At 48.2% G+C, this 20090-nt stretch overlaps 1 protein-coding gene and 1 pseudogene across 2 annotated transcripts in view; one reads left to right on the top strand and one right to left on the bottom strand.

Moving 5' to 3' along the window:
• The window catches only part of LOC307208802 (uncharacterized protein), an 88892-nt gene that overhangs the window by 34780 nt on the left and 34022 nt on the right, over positions 1-20090 (bottom strand). The gene's annotated exons all lie outside the window — the stretch shown is intronic.
• Positions 7290-18926, top strand: LOC307208657 (E3 ubiquitin-protein ligase TRIM11-like; annotated as a pseudogene). The gene is made up of 7 exons (XR_013843980.1): positions 7290-7819; positions 8306-8401; positions 11065-11295; positions 12292-12314; positions 13217-13335; positions 14401-14433; positions 18135-18926. The product of XR_013843980.1 is annotated as an E3 ubiquitin-protein ligase TRIM11-like (transcript).

The raw sequence follows: 20090 nt of genomic DNA, 5'->3' as shown, positions 1-20090 counted from the left end.
TCCGAGTTTTGGATTTGATCCCAGAATGTTCCACTTTTCCCTGGGACGTCCCTCTTACCATCAGAGAAATGTTGGAGGGTACAGAGTTATGCGACCCTGGAGCCCAGGAGATAAGTAACTATACAACCTTTAGAAGACATCTGAAGGCAGCCCTGTATAGGGAAGTTTTTTAATGTTTAATGTTTTATTATGTTTTATATATGTTAGAAGCTGCTCAGAGTGGCTGGCGCAAACCAGTCAGATGGGCGGGGCATAAATATTAATGTTATTATGGTTATTATTAGAATAGGGCATTCTTATTTTCATCGGAGTAATGTTGGAGGCTAAGCCACCCCCTCTGGCTCAGCCAGGAATCCCTGTTTTTTATCATCCAAGGGGGCAAGGGTTCAGAGACATAAGCTATTTAGGAAAGCTCAGTTGGTAGAGCATGAGATTCTTAAATCCCAGGGTCATGGGTTCTAATCCCGTTGCCTTGATGATCCTCATGGTCCCTTCCAACTTTACAATTCTATTATTCTGCTGCCGCTTTGCCGGTGAGTCTTGGGGAGGACCGCTCCCCCTGCAAGCCCATTCTCCACCTTGGGCCTGGGGGCGGGCCCCAGACTCCACCTCAGCATATAAGGCTCCAAGGAGGCCTCGGAACATTGCTGCTGCCGCTTTGCCGTGCGTTTGTGGGGAGGGCTCTTCCCCCTGCAAGCCCATTCTCCACCAGGCCAGGGGGCGGGGCCCACACTCACCACTGCCCCAACTTTAAGGACACTGGTGCTGCTGCAGCAACTGTTTAAAATGTTTTTATATATTTTAAAGTGTTTTTATTTTTACTTTGTTGTACCACCATAAACGGTGGTTTTTATCCATGTATTTTTATTTTGGTTTGGTTTATTTTGGGTTGGGGTGGGGTGGTTGTTGAGTGGGGTGGGGATTGGTTTTGTTTTGGTGTAATTGTTTTTTGTTTGTTTGCTTTTATATTCTGTAAATGGAGGCGAGTATGAGGCTTGGGATTCCTACTGTGGAGGGGCGAGGAAGGTATGGCGGTGGGGGCAGATGTCATAGGCGAAGGGGATCGAGATACGGATATGCTCGTACCCCTTCCAATCTGCGCCCCATCCCGAGAGACGAGGGTAGGGTGAGCAAGGATTACTCACCTCCGTCACTGGTGTTGTGCAATGCCAGGTCTATAGGCAACAAAACCGCCACCCTGTGAGATTTCTTCACCTCGCAGGGGGTTGACCTGGCATGTGTGACTGAGACCTGGGTGCGCAAAGGGGAAACTGTTACCTTACGAGAGATGGCGCCCCCGGGTTTCTCCGTCCTCCACTAGTCGCGGACTGTGGGCCGGGGGGGAGGGGTGGCGTTATTAATCCGGGAAGATTGTTCTTTCAGGGCTCTACCATCGCCATTGATCCCCGGCATTGAATGTGTTGGCCTAGTGTGGGGCTCCGAGGTGAGCTTGGCTGTCTGGCTGGTGTACCGGCCACCCAGCGCACCAGCAGCCACCCTGTCAGGCCTGCTGGAGGCGGTGGCCGGCTGGGCCTTGGAGTTCCCTAACCTATTGGTATTGGGGGACTTCAACATCCATGCTGATGCCACTCCCTCCTCACAGGCTCTGGACCTGGTGTCTTCCATGGCGACACTAGGGCTCTCCCAGTTTGTTTCGGGCCCCACACATCAAGCAGGCCACGCGCTGGATCTGATCTTTGGCGTCGGTATAGATGTGATCATGTTTCCTTCGATGAAGGTGCCATGGTCTGATCACTATGCCCTGAAAGCCAGGATTGACGTTCCACCCCCACCCTGCTTAGGTGGCGAGCCGATTTGGGCTCGCCCGCAGAGGCTGATGGACCCTGATAGATTCCGTCAAGCCTTGCGGGACCTTTCTCCCCCTGGCGACTCATTGACTGAGCTTGTTGAGGCCTGGAATACCCAGCTCCTGGCAGCCATCAATGAGATCGCACCCAAGCGCCCTCTGCGACCCCGCAGAAACTGGGCTCCCTGGTTTACCGAGGAGCTCCGGAAAATGAAGCAGGACCTCAGACGGCTAGAGCGAGTATGGCGGGGTGCCCCTGACAGAGCTTCAAGAACATCTTATAGGGTTTTTATGAAAACCTACGAGATGACAGTGAAGGCCGCTAAGAACTCCTACTTCTTGGCCTCCATTGCATCCGCTAGCTCTCACCCGGCGCAATTATTTAGTATAATTCGGTCTTTAACGTCCCTCGAAGGACAGCCAAATTTAAATAACAATTTGACACACAGCTGTGAGGCATTTGCGAGCTTTTTTGCGGAGAAGGTCCTGTTGCTCCGCCATGACCTCCCTGCCAATTTGGATACAATAAAGGAACTGGAGGCCCCTCGACTGTCCTCGGGTTCGGTATTGGACCACTTTGACCAGATATCCCCAGATGTGGACAGACTCCTCCGAGCTGGAAAGCCCACCACTTGTCCTCTCGACCCGTGCCCGTCCTGGCTGATTAGAGCGTGTCCAGACGAGGTGCGGGCCCCCCTGGGGGATATCATCAATCTGTCCCTTGGCACCGGGACATTCCCAGGGGAACTGAAGGAGGCAGTGGTGCGCCCGCTTTTAAAGAAAACATCATTAGATCCCTTAGATCTATCCAATTACCGCCCAGTTTCGAATCTTCCATTCCTGGGTACGGTGATTGAGAGAGCGGTTGCTGAACAGCTTGGTAGGTTTCTGGATGAAATATCGGCTCTGGATCCATTCCAGTCCGGCTTCCGCGCTGGTCATGGGACCGAGACGGCTCTGGTCGCCCTAACAGATGATCTCCGCAGGCAGCTGGATCGAGGCGGGTCGGGGCTGCTGATTCTTCTAGACCTGTCAGCAGCCTTCGACATGGTCGATCACGAACTCCTGGACCACCGCCTTGCCAACGTGGGGATCCAGGGCACAGTCCTTCAATGGCTGCGCTCGTTTCTCTCTGGTCGGGGACAGAGGGTGGCGCTTGGGGGGGAATTGTCATCCCGCCACTCCTTGGTGTGTGGTGTGCCCCAGGGTGCGATACTCTCCCCGATGCTTTTTAACATCTTTATGCGCCCCCTCGCCCAGCTTGTCCGGAGTTTTGGGCTGGGTTGCCATCAGTATGCTGATGACACCCAACTCTATCTGTTGATGGACGGCCACCCTGACTCGGCCCCAGACACACTGATCAGATGCTTGGAGGCTGTGGCTGGATGGTTACGTGGGAGCCGGTTGAAGTTAAATCCTTCGAAGACAGAGGTCCTCTGGCTGGGACGGGACGACATGGGACTGAGGGGGCAACTCCCATCTCTTGCGGGGGTGCAATTAGTGCCAGCACCGTCCGTTAAGAGTTTGGGTGTAATCTTCGATACCTCCCTCTCCATGGAGGCGCAGATTGCAGCTATAACAAAGGCGGCATTTTTTCATCTCCGCCAAGCTAAGCAGTTGGCTCCTTACCTCTCTCGCCCTGACCTAGCCACTGTGATCCACGCGACGGTCACCTCCAGACTGGATTATTGTAACTCGCTCTACGTGGGGCTGCCCTTGAGACTGACCCAGAAACTCCAGCGGGTGCAGAATGCCGCAGCGAGACTCCTTACGGGGTCCTCGCTTAGAGATCACATTCATCCGGTGCTATACCAGCTGCACTGGCTCCCCGTGGAGTACAGGATCAGGTTTAAGGTGCTGGTTTTAACCTTCAAAGCCCTATACGGCCTAGGGCCCTCGTACCTACGGGACCGCCTCTCCTGGTATGCCCCACAGAAGAACTTACGGTCTTCAAATAAAAACATCTTGAAGGTCCCAGGCCACAGAGAGGTTAGGCTGGCCTCAACTAGAGCCAGGGCTTTTTCGGCTGCGGCTCCAGCCTGGTGGAACGCTCTGTCACAAGAGACAAGGGCCCTGCAGGACTTGACATCTTTCCGCAGGGCCTGCAAGACAGAGCTGTTCCACCTGGCCTTTGGTCAGGGCGCAGCCTGACTCCCTCCTTTGGCAATCTTTACAAAACTTTAGTTTATGGTTGCCATCAATTTTTATTTTAATTAATTTTTATAATGTTTTTATAATGTTGTACTGTTTTAATGTTGTTAGCCGCCCTGAGCCCGGCTTCGGCTGGGGAGGGCGGGATATAAATAAAATTTATTATTATTATTATTATTATTATTATTATTATTATTATTATTATTTCTTTTCTTTTTTAACAAGTTCTGCTTCACAATGCAGAGCTATCAATGCAGTGTACTAGAAGATTAAAAGTGAAATGAAAATCAAGTTCTAAACCCAAAGCCATTCCTACACATCGCAAAAACAATGAAAGCATTTCTACAGATGTACAATTGATGTTTTATAAAATGACTAGGCCAAAGACCTCAGGGAAAACCACTTTTAACAAGGGGCACCTAGAATTCATGAGCCCTGGGCACCTGTTTAATATCAGCTGGGAATTAAAATGGTTAAAGACATTGTTCGGGTGCCTGATTATCGTCTTCCAAAGCAACTACTCTATTCCAAACTTAAAAATGGAAAGTGTAATGCTGGTGGTCAACAAAAGAGGTTTAAAGACTCTCTCAAGGCAATTTTTAAAAAATGTAGTATAAACACCAACAATTGGGAAACACTGCCCTGCGAGTGCTCCAATTGGAGAACAGTCTTTATCAATGGTGTCATGGGCTTTGAAGAAATTCGAACTCAGGACCCAAGAAAGAAACATGCTAAGAGGCAGGCACGCTTGGCAAACCCTCACTGTGATCAACTCCCGCCCAGAAACCTATGTCCCCACTGTGGAAGGATGTGTGGATCCAGAATTGGCCTCCACAGTCACTTATGGACTCGTTGTTTAGACCGTGTTCATTACTCGGTTACGAGTGATCACCAAAGAAGCAGAAGAATAGACTAGATCAAATTGCATGGGAATCTGGCCACCCAATTTAAGAGCACAAATGGGAGACAAACCCTCACTATGATCAACTCCCCCCGGAAAACAATGTCCCCACTGTGGAAGAACGTGTGGGTCCAGAATTGGCCTCCACAGTCACTTACAGACCCATTGTTAAAACTATGTTTATGGAAGACAATCTTTCTCAGCTACAAGTGATCACCAAAGAAGGAGGAGGAGGAGGAGGAGGGTCAGCACAGTCTGGAGCATCGGAAACCTTTCCCACACTGGGAGCATTGATACAGCCTCTCTCCAGTGTGTATTTGCAGGTGACTCACCAAATTGGTTCTCTGGCTGAAGCTTTTCCCACAATGGGAGGACTTGTGCGGTTTCTGCTCAGTGTGGATCTCCGATGCCGCATTAGCGTTGCTCTGTAACTGAATAATAATAATAATAATAATAATAATAATAATAATAATGATAATGATAATGATAATTTATTATTTATACCCCGCCACTCTGGGCAGCTTCCAACAAAGTATTAAAATACAACAATCCATCAAATATTAAAACTTCCCTAAACAGGGCTGCATTCAGATGTCTCCTAAAAGTCTGGTAGTTGTTTATTCCCTTGACTTCTGATGGGAGGGTGTTCCACAGGGTGGGTGCCACTACTGAGAAGGCCCTCTGCCTGGTTCCCTGTAACTTGGCTTCTCACAGTGAGGGAACTGCCAAAAGGCCCTTGGCACTGGACCTCAGTGTCCAGGCAGAACGATGGAGGTGGAGATGCTCCTTCAGGTATACTGGACCAAAGCCGTTTAGGGCTTTAAAGGTCAGCACCAACACTTTGAATTGTGCTCGGAAACATACTGGGAGCCAATCAAGGTTTTTCAAGACCGGTGTTATGTGGTCTCGGCGGCCGCTCCCAGTCACCAGTCTAGCTGCCGCATTCTGGATTTGTTGCAGTTTCCGGTTCACCTTCAAAGGTAGCCCCACTTAGAGCGCATTGCAGTAGTCCAAGTGGGAGATAACTAGAGCATGCACCACTCTGGCGAGACAGTTAGCGGGCAGGTAGGGTCTTAGCCTGCGTACCAGATGGACCTGGTAGACAGCTGCCCCGGACACAGAATTGACTTGCGCCTCCATGGACAGCTGTGAGTCCAGAATGACTCCCAGGCTGCGCACCTGGTTCTTCAGGGACACAGTTACCCCATTCAGGACCAGGGAGTCCTCTACACCCACCCGCCCCCTTTCCCACCAAAACAGTAATTGTCAGGAGTACTGTCTTGTCAGGATTTAACCTCAATTCATTAGCCGCCATCCATCCTCCAACTGCCTCCAGACACTCACACAGGACCTTCACTGCCTTCACTTTTTCTGATTTGAAAGCGAGGTAGAGCTGGGTATCATCCGCATATTGATGGACACCCAGCCCAAACCCCCTGATGATCTCTCCCAGTGGCTTCATATAGATATTAAATAGCATGGGGGAGAGGACAGAACCCTAAGGCACCCCACAAGTAAGAGCCCAGGGGTCTGAACACTCATCCCCCAACACCACTTTTCTGGGCACAGCCCAGGAGGAAGGAGCGGAACCACTGTATGACAGTGCCCCCAGCTCCCAGCCCCTCAAGACGGTCCAGAAGGATGTTATGGTCGATGGTATCAAACGCCGCTGAGAGATCCAGCAGAACTAGGAAACAGCTCTCACCTTTGTCCCTAGCCCGCCGGAGATCATCAACCAGCACGACCAAGGCAGTTTCAGTCCCATGATGAGGCCTGAATCCTGATTGGAAGGGATCCAAATGGTTCGCATCTTCCAGGCGTGCCTGGGGTTGTTCAGCAACCACCCGCTCAATCACCTTGCCCAAGAATGGAAGGTTTGAGATTGGGTGATAGTTGGCCATACTGGCCGGGTCTAAAGATGTTTTCTTAAGAAGGTTTAATAACCACCTCTTTCAGCGGTTCTGGGAAGGCTCCCTCACAGAGAGAAGCATTCACTGGTTTGAACATTTTGACAGGTTTTCATTATTTTTTCCTTTTGCATGACAGTAGGTACATTTTATACTAAAAAAGTTACATTTAGTACAGAGATACAAAGTTACATTCAGTAGGGAGACAACATAAAACTAACATTAAAGAAATTAACATTAGTACAGAGACGGTGAACACAATTATAATATCTCACAGGGGCTGGAAAAGGAAGCAATGCAGCCGACTCTACCGTGGTTTTGAGCATCACAGGGAGCAATGCAGGGGGGCAGACAAGTGGGGATCCTTTATTGATAGCAAATATTTATTCCCTTATTGATACAGAGGAAAAGAAACCTTTATTCAACTCAAAATTCTTATAACACAATCAAAAAGCATTGCTGCTCCTTGAGAAAACATTCAGGAACTGCAAAGCACTGGAGACATATTAGTTTTAAAAAATAAAATAAAGATCATGTGATCAATGAGTCATTTCCAGGAAGGGAAACTCCCAGTAGCTGAAAACTGAGAAAGTGAAACTTAACTCGGATCTTCGGTGCGAGGGAGCCATGGCTGCTGCAGGGGGTCACATCCAGAATCTTTGTGATGAAGCCACTTGCTCCATCTGCCTGGAATACTTTAAGGATCCAGTGACCATCCCAGAGTGTGGGCACAACTTCTGCCGATCCTGCTTGATCCAGTGCTGGGGGGAATCGGAGGCAGAGGCTTCCTGCCCTCAGTGCAGAGAAAGAGTCCAGAGAAGGAGCCTCATCCCCAACAGGCAACTGGCTAATATGGTAGAAATAGCCCAGAATCTCAGCCTTCAAGAGGGAAAGGAGGAAGGAGGGAAAGGAGGAGTCTGCGAGAAGCACCAGGAGCCCCTGAAGCTCTTTTGCAAGGAGGATGAAGCCCCCATCTGTGTGGTGTGTGACAGATCCAAGGAGCACAAACATCACGAGGTGATTCCTCTGGAGGAGGCTTCCGAGGAATACAAGGTAGGAGATCCCTGGATCTTGAGGGGGAGAAATAGCTGTGGATTCTTCTTGGGAAGTTTCCTTTTTAATTCTCAGGTCCAAAGTAGGCATGGCATGAATTCATCCTTGTTTATTATGTAAAAAGCAGCCAAGGGGAAGCCTGAGGGCTCCTGGGATTACTGGGAGGAGGGAGTTGAAGTCTTTTTCTCTGCCAGGGGGACAAAGGGATCTCCCCTGATATCCCTGAGAAGCATCTGCAAAGACTAGGTAGAAGTCTGTAAGGAAGGGGTGACCTAACTGGGTCCCAGAGCCCCACAGGGATGCCACAGAAGAAAGGTAGCTTGTCCAGGGAGCCATGGACCCAAAAAGGTTGAAAACCTCTGGACTTTTATTTCCTCCAGTAAACTACTTTGCTATTATAGCAAGACCACTGGGCGCAAGAAGCCAGTGTAATATTCATCTCTCTGTGTGTCTCTGTCAAACCTGAGTTCTTTCTTTTCTCTTTAGGGAGAAATCTGTAGCCACCTGGAGATTCTGAGGAAAGAGAGAGAGGAAATTCTGGCCCATCAAGCAGCCCTGGACAAGGAATGCAAAGACCTCCTTGTAAGTGCCACTCTTATTACTAGGGAGGGAACAAGCACTTGAAGAGTCGAGTCAGGACTGAGGAGGGATGGGAAAATAAGCCCATTTCAGCTTCTCCCCATTTCTCCTTTTTCCATATCAGTCTGTTTATTAATTTATTATTCTGAAAATGAATTAGATATTAGGGTGGCTACCTCCTTGTATAAATATTTTGAAATGTACTTTTGGGATCAATTCAAATCTGTTACCTCCGAGGATGTGGACAGGCTGCTTGGACGAGTGAAACCAACCACCTGTCTCCTGGCTTATAAAAGCTAGCCGGGAAGGACTGGGTGATGGGCTTCGTGGGGTGGTGAATGCTTCCCTCCGTGAGGGAGCCTTCCCAGACCCGCTGAAAGAGGCGGTTATTAAACCGCTTCTTAAAAAACCATCTTTAGATGCGGCCACGATGGCCAACTATCGCCCAGTCTCAAATCTTCCATTCTTGGGCAAGGTGATTGAGCGAGTGGTTGCCGAACAACTCCAGGCACGCCTGGAAGAAGCGGACCATTTGGATCCCTTCCAGTTGGGATTCAGGCCTCATCATGGGACTGAACCTGCCTTGGTCGCGCTGGTTGATGATCTCCAGCGGGCTAGGGACAAAGGTGAGAGCTGTTTCCTAGTTCTGCTGGATCTCTCAGCGGCGTTTGATACCATCGACCATAACATCCTTCTGGACCGTCTTGAGGGGCTGGGAGCTGGGGACACTGTCATACAGTGGTTCCGCTCCTTCCTCCTGGGCTGTGCCCAGAAAAGTGGTGTTGGGGGATGAGTGTTCAGACCTCTGGGCTCTCACTTGTGGGGTGCCTCAGGGTTCTGTCCTCTCCCCCATGCTTTTCAACATTTACATGCAGCCGCTGGGAGAGATCATCAGGAGGTTTGGGCTGGGTGTTCATCAGTATGCGGATGATACCCAGCTCTACCTCTCTTTTAAATCAGAACCAGTGAAGGCGGTGAAGGTCCTGTGTGAGTGTCTGGAGGCGGTTGGAGGATGGATGGCGGCTAACAGATTGAGGTTGAATCCTGACAAGACAGAAGTACTGTTTTTGGGGGACAGGAGGCGGGCAGGTGTGGAGGATTCCCTGGTCCTGAATGGGGTAACTGTGCCCCTGAAGGACCAGGTGCGCAGCCTGGGAGTCATTTTGGACTCACAGCTGTCCATGGAGGCACAGGTCAAATCTGTGTCCAGTGCAGCTGTCTACCAGCTCCATCTGGTACGTAGGCTGAGACCCTATCTGCCTGCGGACAGTCTCGCCAGAGTGGTGCATGCTCTAGTTATCTCCCGCTTGGACTACTGCAATGCGCTCTACGTGGGGCTACCTTTGAAGGTGACTCGGAAACTACAACTAATCCAGAATGCGGCAGCTAGACTGGTGACTGGGGGCGGCCGCCGAGACCATATAACACCGGTCTTGAAAGACCTACATTGGATCCCAGTACGTTTCCGAGCACAATTCAAAGTGTTGGTGCTGACCTTTAAAGCCCTAAACGGCCACGGTCCAGTATACCTGAAGGAGCGTCTCCACCCCCATCATTCTGCCCGGACGCTGAGGTCCAGCGCCGAGGGCCTTCTGGCGGTTCCCTCATTGCAAGAAGCAAAGCTACAGGGAACCAGGCAGAGGGCCTTCTCCGTAGTGGCGCCCGCCCTGTGGAACGCCCTTCCAGCAGATGTCAAAGCGATAAACAACTACCTGACATTCAGAAGACATCTTAAGGTTCAGGGAAGTTTTTAACGTGTGATATTTTACTGTATTTTTGGTTTCTATGGAAGCCGCCCAGAGTGGCTGGGGAGGCCCAGCCAGATGGGCGGGGTATAAATAATAAATTATTATTATTATTATTATTATTATTATTATTATTATTATTATTATTACTTCACCCTCATAAATACATTTTTTGTGAACATTACCTGGCTTGTTCAACCTTGAAAAATTCAGAGGTGTGAATTTCAAACGACTGCTCTGTTTCAGTCTCCATGTTTTTCCAGCAATTGCGAATTAGGTAAGTTCACCTTTGAATGCAGCTAAATTGAGTTTATTTCCCATTGTCATTTATTATGTAAAAAGCAGTGAAGGAGAAGCCTGAGGAATTGTGAGCTGAGAGGGTGGAAGCAGGTCAATTCAAATCCTGATTTACCATAAATGTTACTAAAGAGTTGTCTTTCTAAATGTGTGCTCTCCTTCATCTTTAGGAAACTCAGGCCATTTTGAACCTTTACAGAAAACAAGAGAGCTATGGGGATGAACTCTGCACTTTGTCCTCCTCCTCCTCCTCCTCCTCCTCTGTTTCTCTTCCCTTCCTACACCTAAATGGCACCAGCCTAAACTGAGGGGAGTTTTATGTCCCTGGATGTTCTCTGAACAACTGTGAACTCTGGTTATGCCATGCCCCAAAACATGCAGGGAACATCCATGGCTAGAAAAAATGCTCCTTCCTTTACGCTGTAGCTCTCTGCAAAATAGAAGTAAATAGAAAGAATAATGGAGAGAGCCGCCCCTCAAAATAAATGTTTACTTCTTTAGCCACTGGAGGTTTCATGTCTCTGAAAAATCAGAAGTGTCCTCCCTGTGGAATTCTCACTATTCTCTTCCTGATGTTTTGAGGGCTGAGCACCTTCCACACTCAGACCTCCTCTTTTCTTGCAGAAATTAACAGAAATGGAGAGGCTGAAGGCTGTGGAGAAGTTCAGAGAACTGCGCCAGTTCCTGGAAGAACAAGAAAAACGTCTGCTGACTCACGTGGAAGAGGTGGAGAAGGAGATTGCAGGGAGAAGGGATGAGCAGCTGGCCAGACTCTCCAGGAAACTCTCCTCTCTTGAGAGGATCATCCAGGAGATGGAGGAGAAGCGTCAGCAGCCAGCGAGTGAACTCCTGCAGGTAAGATGGTGGCGGGAACAGCCCAAGGCTGTGCTCCAAGAAAAGGCTGCCCCTTTCATGTATGCAAGGAGTGCAGGGGCTGAGTTGATGGAGCCTCTAGTCAGGTTTGGAATGGACAGGAAGACCCAAGAGACCTGGGATGCTGAACTCACCTGAATGCAGACTAGAGATTCTTGATGGAACGGGAGCTGATCTTCTGCTCTTTGTTGATGCTTTGTCTCCAAATGCCTTTCAGGCGTGGGGGGCTTCGTCTAGGATGCATTCAGGTCTCCTTCCGACATGAGCCAGTCTCTTGACCATGCTTCTCTTCCCGTTCCCTCCATAACTTCTGGGTTGTTCCCCTTCCCCATGGATACAGATCGGCCCAAAATGGTTCTCAGTCACAGTGACCAAAGAGCAAGACAGAGGGACTCATTCAGACTGCCGCTTGTCCCACCCCTTTCCTCCAGGAAAACCCACTGTTTACTGCTGAATTAGAGCAAACCTCAGCCAGGTTTTCTCTGAATTGATGTTTGCTTTGATGTTTTCTGGGCACAGGAAAAGCAGAAGTGTGGATGAGCCCAAAGAAACACGTGGTTGTTTTATTACCCCTTTGGAGGCATTTTATGCTGCAGGTGCTTTTTTTTACTTCGAGATGGAAAATAGAATTTTGTAATTTGGGGACTAGGAACAGTGCCCTGGCAGGATTATCCCGTAGGCTTATGTTTGTCTGTAGGCTTATGTTTGTCAGTTTGCACAATGCAAACTGGATTAAAGTTATTAAAATATGGAAATGTGGAGAACTTGAAATCGGAACAATTAATAATTTCAGACTGGAAAAATAAAAGCTGTGAGAAACCAAAACTGGCTGATTCCACCATCCCTACCCAAAACCTTGGCATGTGCCAGGCAGACTGACATCTGAGGGCCAGGCTGTTCCTCCACTCCAGGGTCTGAGGGGGTCTTCCTAGTGTGGCCTGTGGTGTGCAGTGAATTCCCTTCTCCTTTTCCCTCTAGGATGTGAGAAGGACCTTGCAGAGGTAAGTGGATCAGGCTTATTTCCATTAGCATCACTCTTTGAAGCTGAGATGCAAGAACCTCAGACATGGCCCTCCAGGGGCTGCTGGGGGGAGACTGGAGGACTCACTCCCTGCAGCATCTCACAGGTAAAAGCAGGGCCCCCTCTTCTGAACTTGTAGCCCCCCAATTCTCCCTCCAAGGTTCAAGGTCAACTGCCTCCTCCCTCCCTCCCCACATCCCTTCAGAAAGGGGTGGGGGCTCTTTTCTTTCTCTTGCACTTTCTGTTCATGGTCTTTTTGGTAATTTCAAACATCTAGAAGAGAAAGTGAGAAAGATACTTGGGAAGAGCTTAGGACATATTTCAATGTCCAACTAGAAGCCCCTCAACTCTGGTAACTCATCCCCTTTGAGGCACTGAAGGAGGGAAGGTCTGTTGGTCTAGAATGGGTGGGATCCTTTTCTTGGGAGCGTTTCCAGCATGAGAGGCTGAAGGTGGTCTTGAGTCGGGGGTGAAAGTCTAGTTGTTTGATGCTCCTGGAGGGAGAGTCCCATGGGGCATGGGGTTGCGTCCTTCCTGGGTGAGAGAGGGGGTGAAGGGAAGGTTGAGGTTGTTCTCCTTGACCGCTGGGCAGCTTTGGACATCCCTCACATCCTCTGGAGAAGCTCAGGGAGGGAGGGATCGCAGGCATTCCACCTCAGGGGTTTGGTTCTTAAGTCCTGTTACATCTTGTCCCTTTTGCTGTTTAGCATCCTTACGAAGCCACTGACCAGGGCTTGGAGGTGGGTGTCAAGAGATGAAGCTGAATCCTGAAAATTACCTGCTGCGAAATGAGCTTCAACTTTGTTCATGTTATTGAAATCACCTGCAGAATTAGGGAGACAGTGCCACAATGTGGCCATTCATTGTTTTTCTTTTCACCAGGTATGAGGAAAGAGAGAGTCCAGAGAAGCCACTGGCTTTCCCTCCAGAGCTGAGGAACAGGATCTTGGAATCCTGTGATCTAAATCACCTTGTGGAGAATACAATGAAACAATGGAAAGGTAATGAAAAATGGCTGCCAGGATTTCACACTGGGAATTCTGTTACTTCTTCAGAACTGAACATGCCTGGCTCTTATTGCATGGAATTGAGTAACCCCAGGATACCTTCCTTCTTGGGGCTCCAGCCTTCATTTCCTGTCCCCCAGAATGGCCCATGTATATTGTGACGCTGGATCCTGTAAAGAAAGCCTGAACCAGAGTGTACAGCAAAGTCAGGGTTTTTTCCTCTCATGTGCTTCTGTTTACAGCTATACAAAACCTCCTTTTCCTTGTGGTTCCCTTGTGGTCTGCACAATCTGAGTTTGTCCTTTGGGAGGTTCTCCTGCTCTGAATGGAGTCAAAGGGCATTAAGAAGCCCCCAGTTCCCCCTCTGCCTCCTGCTCAGGCTTGTTTCTCAGCCGTGGTGCCAAGGCCTGAGCCGTCTCCTCCTCAGACGTCCCCCTGCAGCTGCCATTTCTAGGGCTTCAGCCTTCAAGATCTCCTGAGAGTTCCCCCATTGAGAGTGGAAGCAAGAGCACATGAACCACAAAGGGCAAAATTATGCTTGTTAACAACCTTAAAGATTTGTAGAAGGTTTGTGAGGAAGGGCTTCCTTTTGCCCGAGAGCTCTGCCAATTCTTCCTCATCAAACTTCGCTTCTCCTTATGTTTCACAATTTTGGTTTAATGATTCCCCCTCCCCTTTACTTGGGAAGATGTTAAGGCTGCCTCCATCTCCCCTCTGCCTCCTTTTACGGGATTCCTATTGCTCTGCCTCCCCTCCAGTCCTCCAATGTAGAGCCCAATTTAGGGACAAATTCAGAGACCAGCAGGATTCATGCTGAATATTTTTATTCTCTTATTTGTAAGCTTGCTTTATGATTGCTGAGTTTTAAAGCTTTAGTTATTTTCATAGATACTTCCTATGATTTTCTTGTTTTTAATTATTTTTTGTACAATTTAATTAATATTTAATAATTGTGCTTGAATTTAAGGATGCCACGTTATGAAGTGTTACTTTTGTATGGATATTTATTTCTGGTGGAAGAGTGTTGCCCTTACACTTTATATCTTTCTGCTTCCTCAGATGCTCTGTTATACAGAAAACCAATTCAGAAAGGTAAATTTCCAGGGGAGGAACAATTTGACAGGAGGGATGGGGACTGATATTTCATGGGTGTTGAGCAGTCTGTTCTGCAGACTTTGGGACCCCCATCAATGGTGTAACTCTGGGTAACAGTCCTCTAGTGGTGTTTGGGTTCTTTGTCTGTCCCATGAATGAACTGGGAGGGAGGTTGAAGGCTTGGATTGGGGGCAGAGCTTGTCCCTGCGAAGAACCTGCACACCCTTTGGTAAATTTCACACGGAGACCCCAATTCACAGGAGGGGGGACTAGTATTTCATGGGGGTCAAGAGTCTCTTCTGTACAGCCTGACTCTGGCCCTGCTGTTTGTACCACAAAGGCAGAGAGGGTGGACGTGAAGGTGCAGAAGGGGGAGAGAGAAACTGCCCAGAAAGATCAGATAAAAGAGGGAAGAGTTTCATTCCTTTTTTTTTAATGAATATTTATTAGCATTTTTAAAAACAAGACAAAAACAAAAATAGACAAAAAGTAACAAAAATACAAAACTTACAAACAATTAAAAACACATAAAATTTCAATTACTTATTTTCTTTTAACTTGTTTCTCAGACCTCCTCACACCTCCCCTTCTTGTATTCCAATTTAAATTATTAGCTCAGCAAGTCCTTATTACTTATTTCTCAACTTTGACTTAATAATTTATTTTAGCATGTTGTTATTTTACTTTTCCTCTTTCTTCCATTTCCTCAATTTATTTTTGCAAACCTTATTTTCATTTAATTTAGACCATTTTAAAAACCAGTTTTAGCTTATCCAAACTTAAACATCAATACTTATATATCATTACTCATTCTTAAACATTTTTCCTAAAGTCGACCAAAATTTCCCTTCCACGACTTTCCCAATTTTCATACAAATAGCAAAACAAAATACAGAACAAATTATAATTATATACCCTTTGGATTCCCAGACTCCACCCACCCCTTTCCCGGTTTCAGTCCCCAGCAAGTGTCCATCAGTCTCAATATACTGTTTAGCCTGGAGATTTCACATCTGAGGCTCTTAATTCTCTCTCAGTTCCTCTCTGCCGGTCTTTTTGATAGTCCTTAATATTGAACCCCAAATCTCGGAGAGGCTCCGGCCCAACAGGATCCATGTTTCTTCCAGCCAGACCTCCATACTTAAAAGTAAAGCTTATGGGGTACTCCAAATCTTGTTTCATACTCCTTTCAAGTCCAAATGTCCCAAAGCTCCAACTTCCATCTTAATCAAATTCATAATCCTTCGGTCTTCAGATCTCCACATAAGGAGATCTCTCAGTTTTCCACTCTCCAATTCAGGCCAGACTTTCCACATCAGGTTTTATTTTCCTTTGTTGCCATCATGTCAGGCCTCAAGTTACAGCTCTCCTTTAACATCTGCAAAATTACAGCTCCTCCTCCCTTTTCTTCAGGGGCAACATATGTCTCCTTCTCCATATTCTCAAAGCTCTCAAGTTTCTCTATTTGTCCAATTGAATAGGCTTCCTGTTTCAAATCCTTATCAGTTTCAACAAGGTTATTTACTGTTAAGTCCAGAGTTGTGACATTTGTAGCCAAAACATCGATTTGGCCTTGTAACTTTCCCAAGAGAACAAATGCTCTGTCCAATTCAGCCTGCATTTTCCCTCCTCCAGCCATTCTTGTAATGTCCCTAAACCCCCTCTAGGGGGATTTCGGTTCCTTAATATTCCTTTCAGCTCAAGTCCAAAAATCAAGTTAGTTTGTATCAGCCCTTCCTTATTTTCAACAAATTGTAACAAATATAACCAGCAGAAGCAACAAAAACAAGGTTCTCTTTTTCCGTCTTGACAGCTAACTTGACAGCTGTCAAACTCTTCAGTACTTCGTCAACAGGCTCTCTCGCGGGACGCTCCCGGGTCCGGGGTGAGTGTGTGAAACTTCAGCTCCCAAAATTAGTTTTTCATCCTCCAGTAAATTTTCTTATAATGTCAAACCGTGAAGTTAAAGTCTTTTGCAAAAAGGAAAGAAAAGATTCTCTCGACCTTAGTTAGCAGGTCCTTTGCTTTAAATTATTTACAAAGAGGGGGGGCGGACTTCCTTTTTAAACCTTCCCCGCTTGTTCCTAATTCATCAAAAATTTTCTTAAAAGTTCCAATTTCCGTACTACTCACGGGTTGTTGCTTTAGAGTCCAATTGTTCAAAGGAAAAAGTCAGCGCTCTCCGACAATGGCTTGTGGCTTCACTCCGCAGAAGAAGCAGTCTACTCTCAGCACCGCGCCGCACCCTGTCCCCGTTCCGGAGCCTTTAAAAAGGCTCCTTCGCAGATTGGGGGGGCGCAAATGGTGCCCGCCGAGTCACCACGCTCACAGGCTTCCGCGCCTGTGATTTTTAAGGGTCCCCACGTCGCCGCAGCGGCAAGACCCGATCCTGCAGAGCCGATTCCCTCCGGAGCTCGGAGGGAATCCGCCATTAGTCGATGGCGCTAACCCGGAAGTCCGAGTTTCATTCCTGCCTAGAGAGAGTTGGGTTGCTTTTCCATGTGACCTTTTTCTCAGGCAGGTCCTCTATATTCATGATTAAAATTTCTCCCCTGCTCGGATTTTTAAAATTTGGCAAAATGTCTCAAGTTGCTTGGTTTGGCTTACAGTAACCTGTGAAAAAATTTCTAGTGCATTAGACTCAAATCTAAGGCACCCAGCTAAGCTAGCCTAGAGCAGAGAATCACAACAGAGCAGCATCTTAAGCTAGCCACATCCTGTATAAAACCCTTCTCTTGTGGCTGAACTAAAAGGACGCTGGCTCAGCTACAAGATCTTGGAGGAGGAATCTGGGAGTGCAAGAGTTAACACCCCCCTGCCCTTAAGGAAAGTCCATATGTATGGCAACCCCACACTTGCCTGTCATGACTGTCTAAGCTCCTAACTGGTAACTTTTTGAGTTATTCCCTCTTCCCTCCATGGAACTAGTCTTATGTTATATATTACATCCAAAAGAGAAGCATGGAATAAGCTGTCCTTTGTAAAATTGCTGTGCCACCTGCCTTTTATTTTCCCCAGACTTCCAAGGTGGTGGGGAGGAAGGCAAAGACAGGCCAAGTGGGTGAGAGTGATGGAGAGCAGGAATAAACAGGCTCCCCATTTAACACAATTTTCACTTGTAGGCATGAGGCCCAGAATGTGACCCCCATGAAAGTGAGGGAAGGCCTATATGTGGTTTTATGATGTATTTTTATGCTGTGAACCACCCTGAGACCTATGGATGAAGGGCAGTATGCAAATATAAATATAAATTATTATTATTATTACTACAGGGGGGTCCTTGTATCCCAACCCAGAGCTCCCCAAAGGCCAATCCTCTCTCCTGCCTCCTCCTATTCTCCTCTCTTTCCACTTAGATAACACAGAAGAGATGAGTAAAAGGTTTCCTGGGTGGTTTTTCCCCTTAGAAAATGCCTGGGTTGAGAGGAGGGCAGGCACAATACACATTGAATATAAGAAAGTGAAGAAAACTGATTTAAAAACCAACAAGGAAGATATTTATTCTGATGAGAGTCTGCAAGGAGGAGTCTCAGTCTAGCATGCGATGCAAAGAAATCCCCTTGATCTGAGAGGGAATCTGGGGTTTTTGGGGTGTTATCCATCATCTATCTATCTATCTATCATCTGTCATGATGTCTGTTTCTGTCACTCAGCTGACTCTGCATATTCTTCTCTTTCCCTCATCTTCTCCCCAACAGCAAATGTCACTCTGGATCCAGACACAGCCCATCCTGAACTCATCCTGTCCAAGGATGGGAAAAGCCTGAGTAGGGGAGACAAACGTCAAGCCCTGCCTGATAATCCTGAGAGATTCAATGCCTGGCCTTGTGTGTTGGGACGTGAGGCATTCACAGCAGGCAGACATTTCTGGGAAGTCACTGTGGGAAGTGGGGGGTGGTGGGCTTTGGGGGTCGCCAGGAAGTCTGTGGAGAGAAAGGGCATCTTCCCCTTAAGGCCTGAGAGAGGGGTCTGGGCTGTGGGGAAGAGGGGAGGGAAGTACTTGGCCTGCACCTCCCCTGATCCCTCTCCTCTGTCCCTGAGGGAGGAGCCCAGGAGGATCCGGGTGACTCTGGACTATGAAGGGGGACGTGTGTCTTTTTCTGACGCTGACTCAGGAGCCGAACTCTACACGTTCTCAGGAGCCTCGTTCTCTGGAGAGACCCTCCTCCCTTTCTTTCTTCTGGGGGGAAATGAAGCCCACCTCTGTATCTCCTGAGGAGACTAAATCTGCCTCTCACGCCCAGCAGGAGTTTCTCTCCAGACCAGAGTGACTGACGTAAAAACCATTTACCCGCCAAGAGCAGGTTGGGCAGTTTTCCAAGGGCCCTTTGAGAGGATTCATCCCAGTCAAAATCAGCAGAAATAACCAAACAAAAATGGGTTGCTCTGGCTTTGCATTTTCCTTCCTTTTCCCAGAATTCCCTCTGCAGCTCACTTCTTAAAGAGACAGTCACACTTTTTGGAGTCCTAATAAATTTTCTCACCTTCAATCTTGTTTTCCATTTGAGATGTCTGATTTGGCAGAGGACGATATTCTTGATCCCAGGGTTGTGAGTCTTAGCCCCACGTTGGGCAAATGTTTCCTGCACTGCAGGGGGTGAGACTAGAGGACCCTCAGAGTCCCTCACAACTCTGTAATTCTAGGAAACCTTCCTCTCCCCACAAGACCTTATGCAGCTGTGAAAATGCATGCATCGTCGGATGGGTTAAAGCCTCAGCGCCTAGGACTTGCCGATCGAAAGGTCGGCGGTTCGAATCCCTGCGGCGGGGTGCGCTCCCGCTGCTCGGTCCCAGCGCCTGCCAACCTAGCAGTTCGAAAGCACCTCCGGGTGCAAGTAGATAAATAGGGACCGCTTACCAGCGGGAAGGTAAATGGCGTTTCCGTGTGCGGCTCTGGCTCGCCAGAGCAGCGATGTCACGCTGGCCACGTGACCCGGAAGTGTCTCCGGACAGCGCTGGCCCCCGGCCTCTTAAGTGAGATGGGCGCACAACCCCAGAGTCTGTCAAGACTGGCCCGTACGGGCAGGGGTACCTTTACCTTTTATAAAATGAACCCCTTCACCCAGGTCATGCAGGATAGCTCCTTGCTCTGGAGACCTCAGACGGGAAGAAAAATAAAAAGAAATTGAACAGGGCATCATCTTCAAATGGCCTCTGCAAATACAGCCTCGCCATCTCCACACGTTGTCAGAAGTAAACCTTCTTGCATTGAGTGGGGCTTCTGCCCAGTTAAATGTGTTTTGAGTGGATGCATTAACGTTCCTTATTCACAGGCTGGATTCTGTCTATCGGGGGCATCAAATGGGGTGTCCTCTGGATAATGCTGGACTCCAACTCCCCTTTGACCCATCCAGCATGGCCAGGGGTCAGAGCGGATGGGAGCTGCAGTCTGGCAGCCTCTGGAAAGGGCCCCATAGGCTGTGCTGCCCCATACATTATGCAGGGCACCTTCCCTGTGTTCCTCAGCCCCACCCCAAATACACAGTGCTCCCCCAAGGAGCGTCATTTCGCCACCAGGTGCATCTGATTTCCCTCCTTGGATACTAACAGCTGGAACAACACATGCCTGTGGAATTGACCCCTCTCAAAGATCAGGCAGGACTCACTCTGGCTCCACTATCAGGGCCGCTGACTACTGACCGCTGCAGCCTGCT

Source organism: Podarcis cretensis (assembly GCF_951804945.1).
Source record: "Podarcis cretensis genome assembly, chromosome: 2".
Lineage (NCBI taxonomy): Eukaryota > Metazoa > Chordata > Lepidosauria > Squamata > Lacertidae > Podarcis > Podarcis cretensis.
This window is presented reverse-complemented; position numbering and strand designations above follow the sequence as displayed.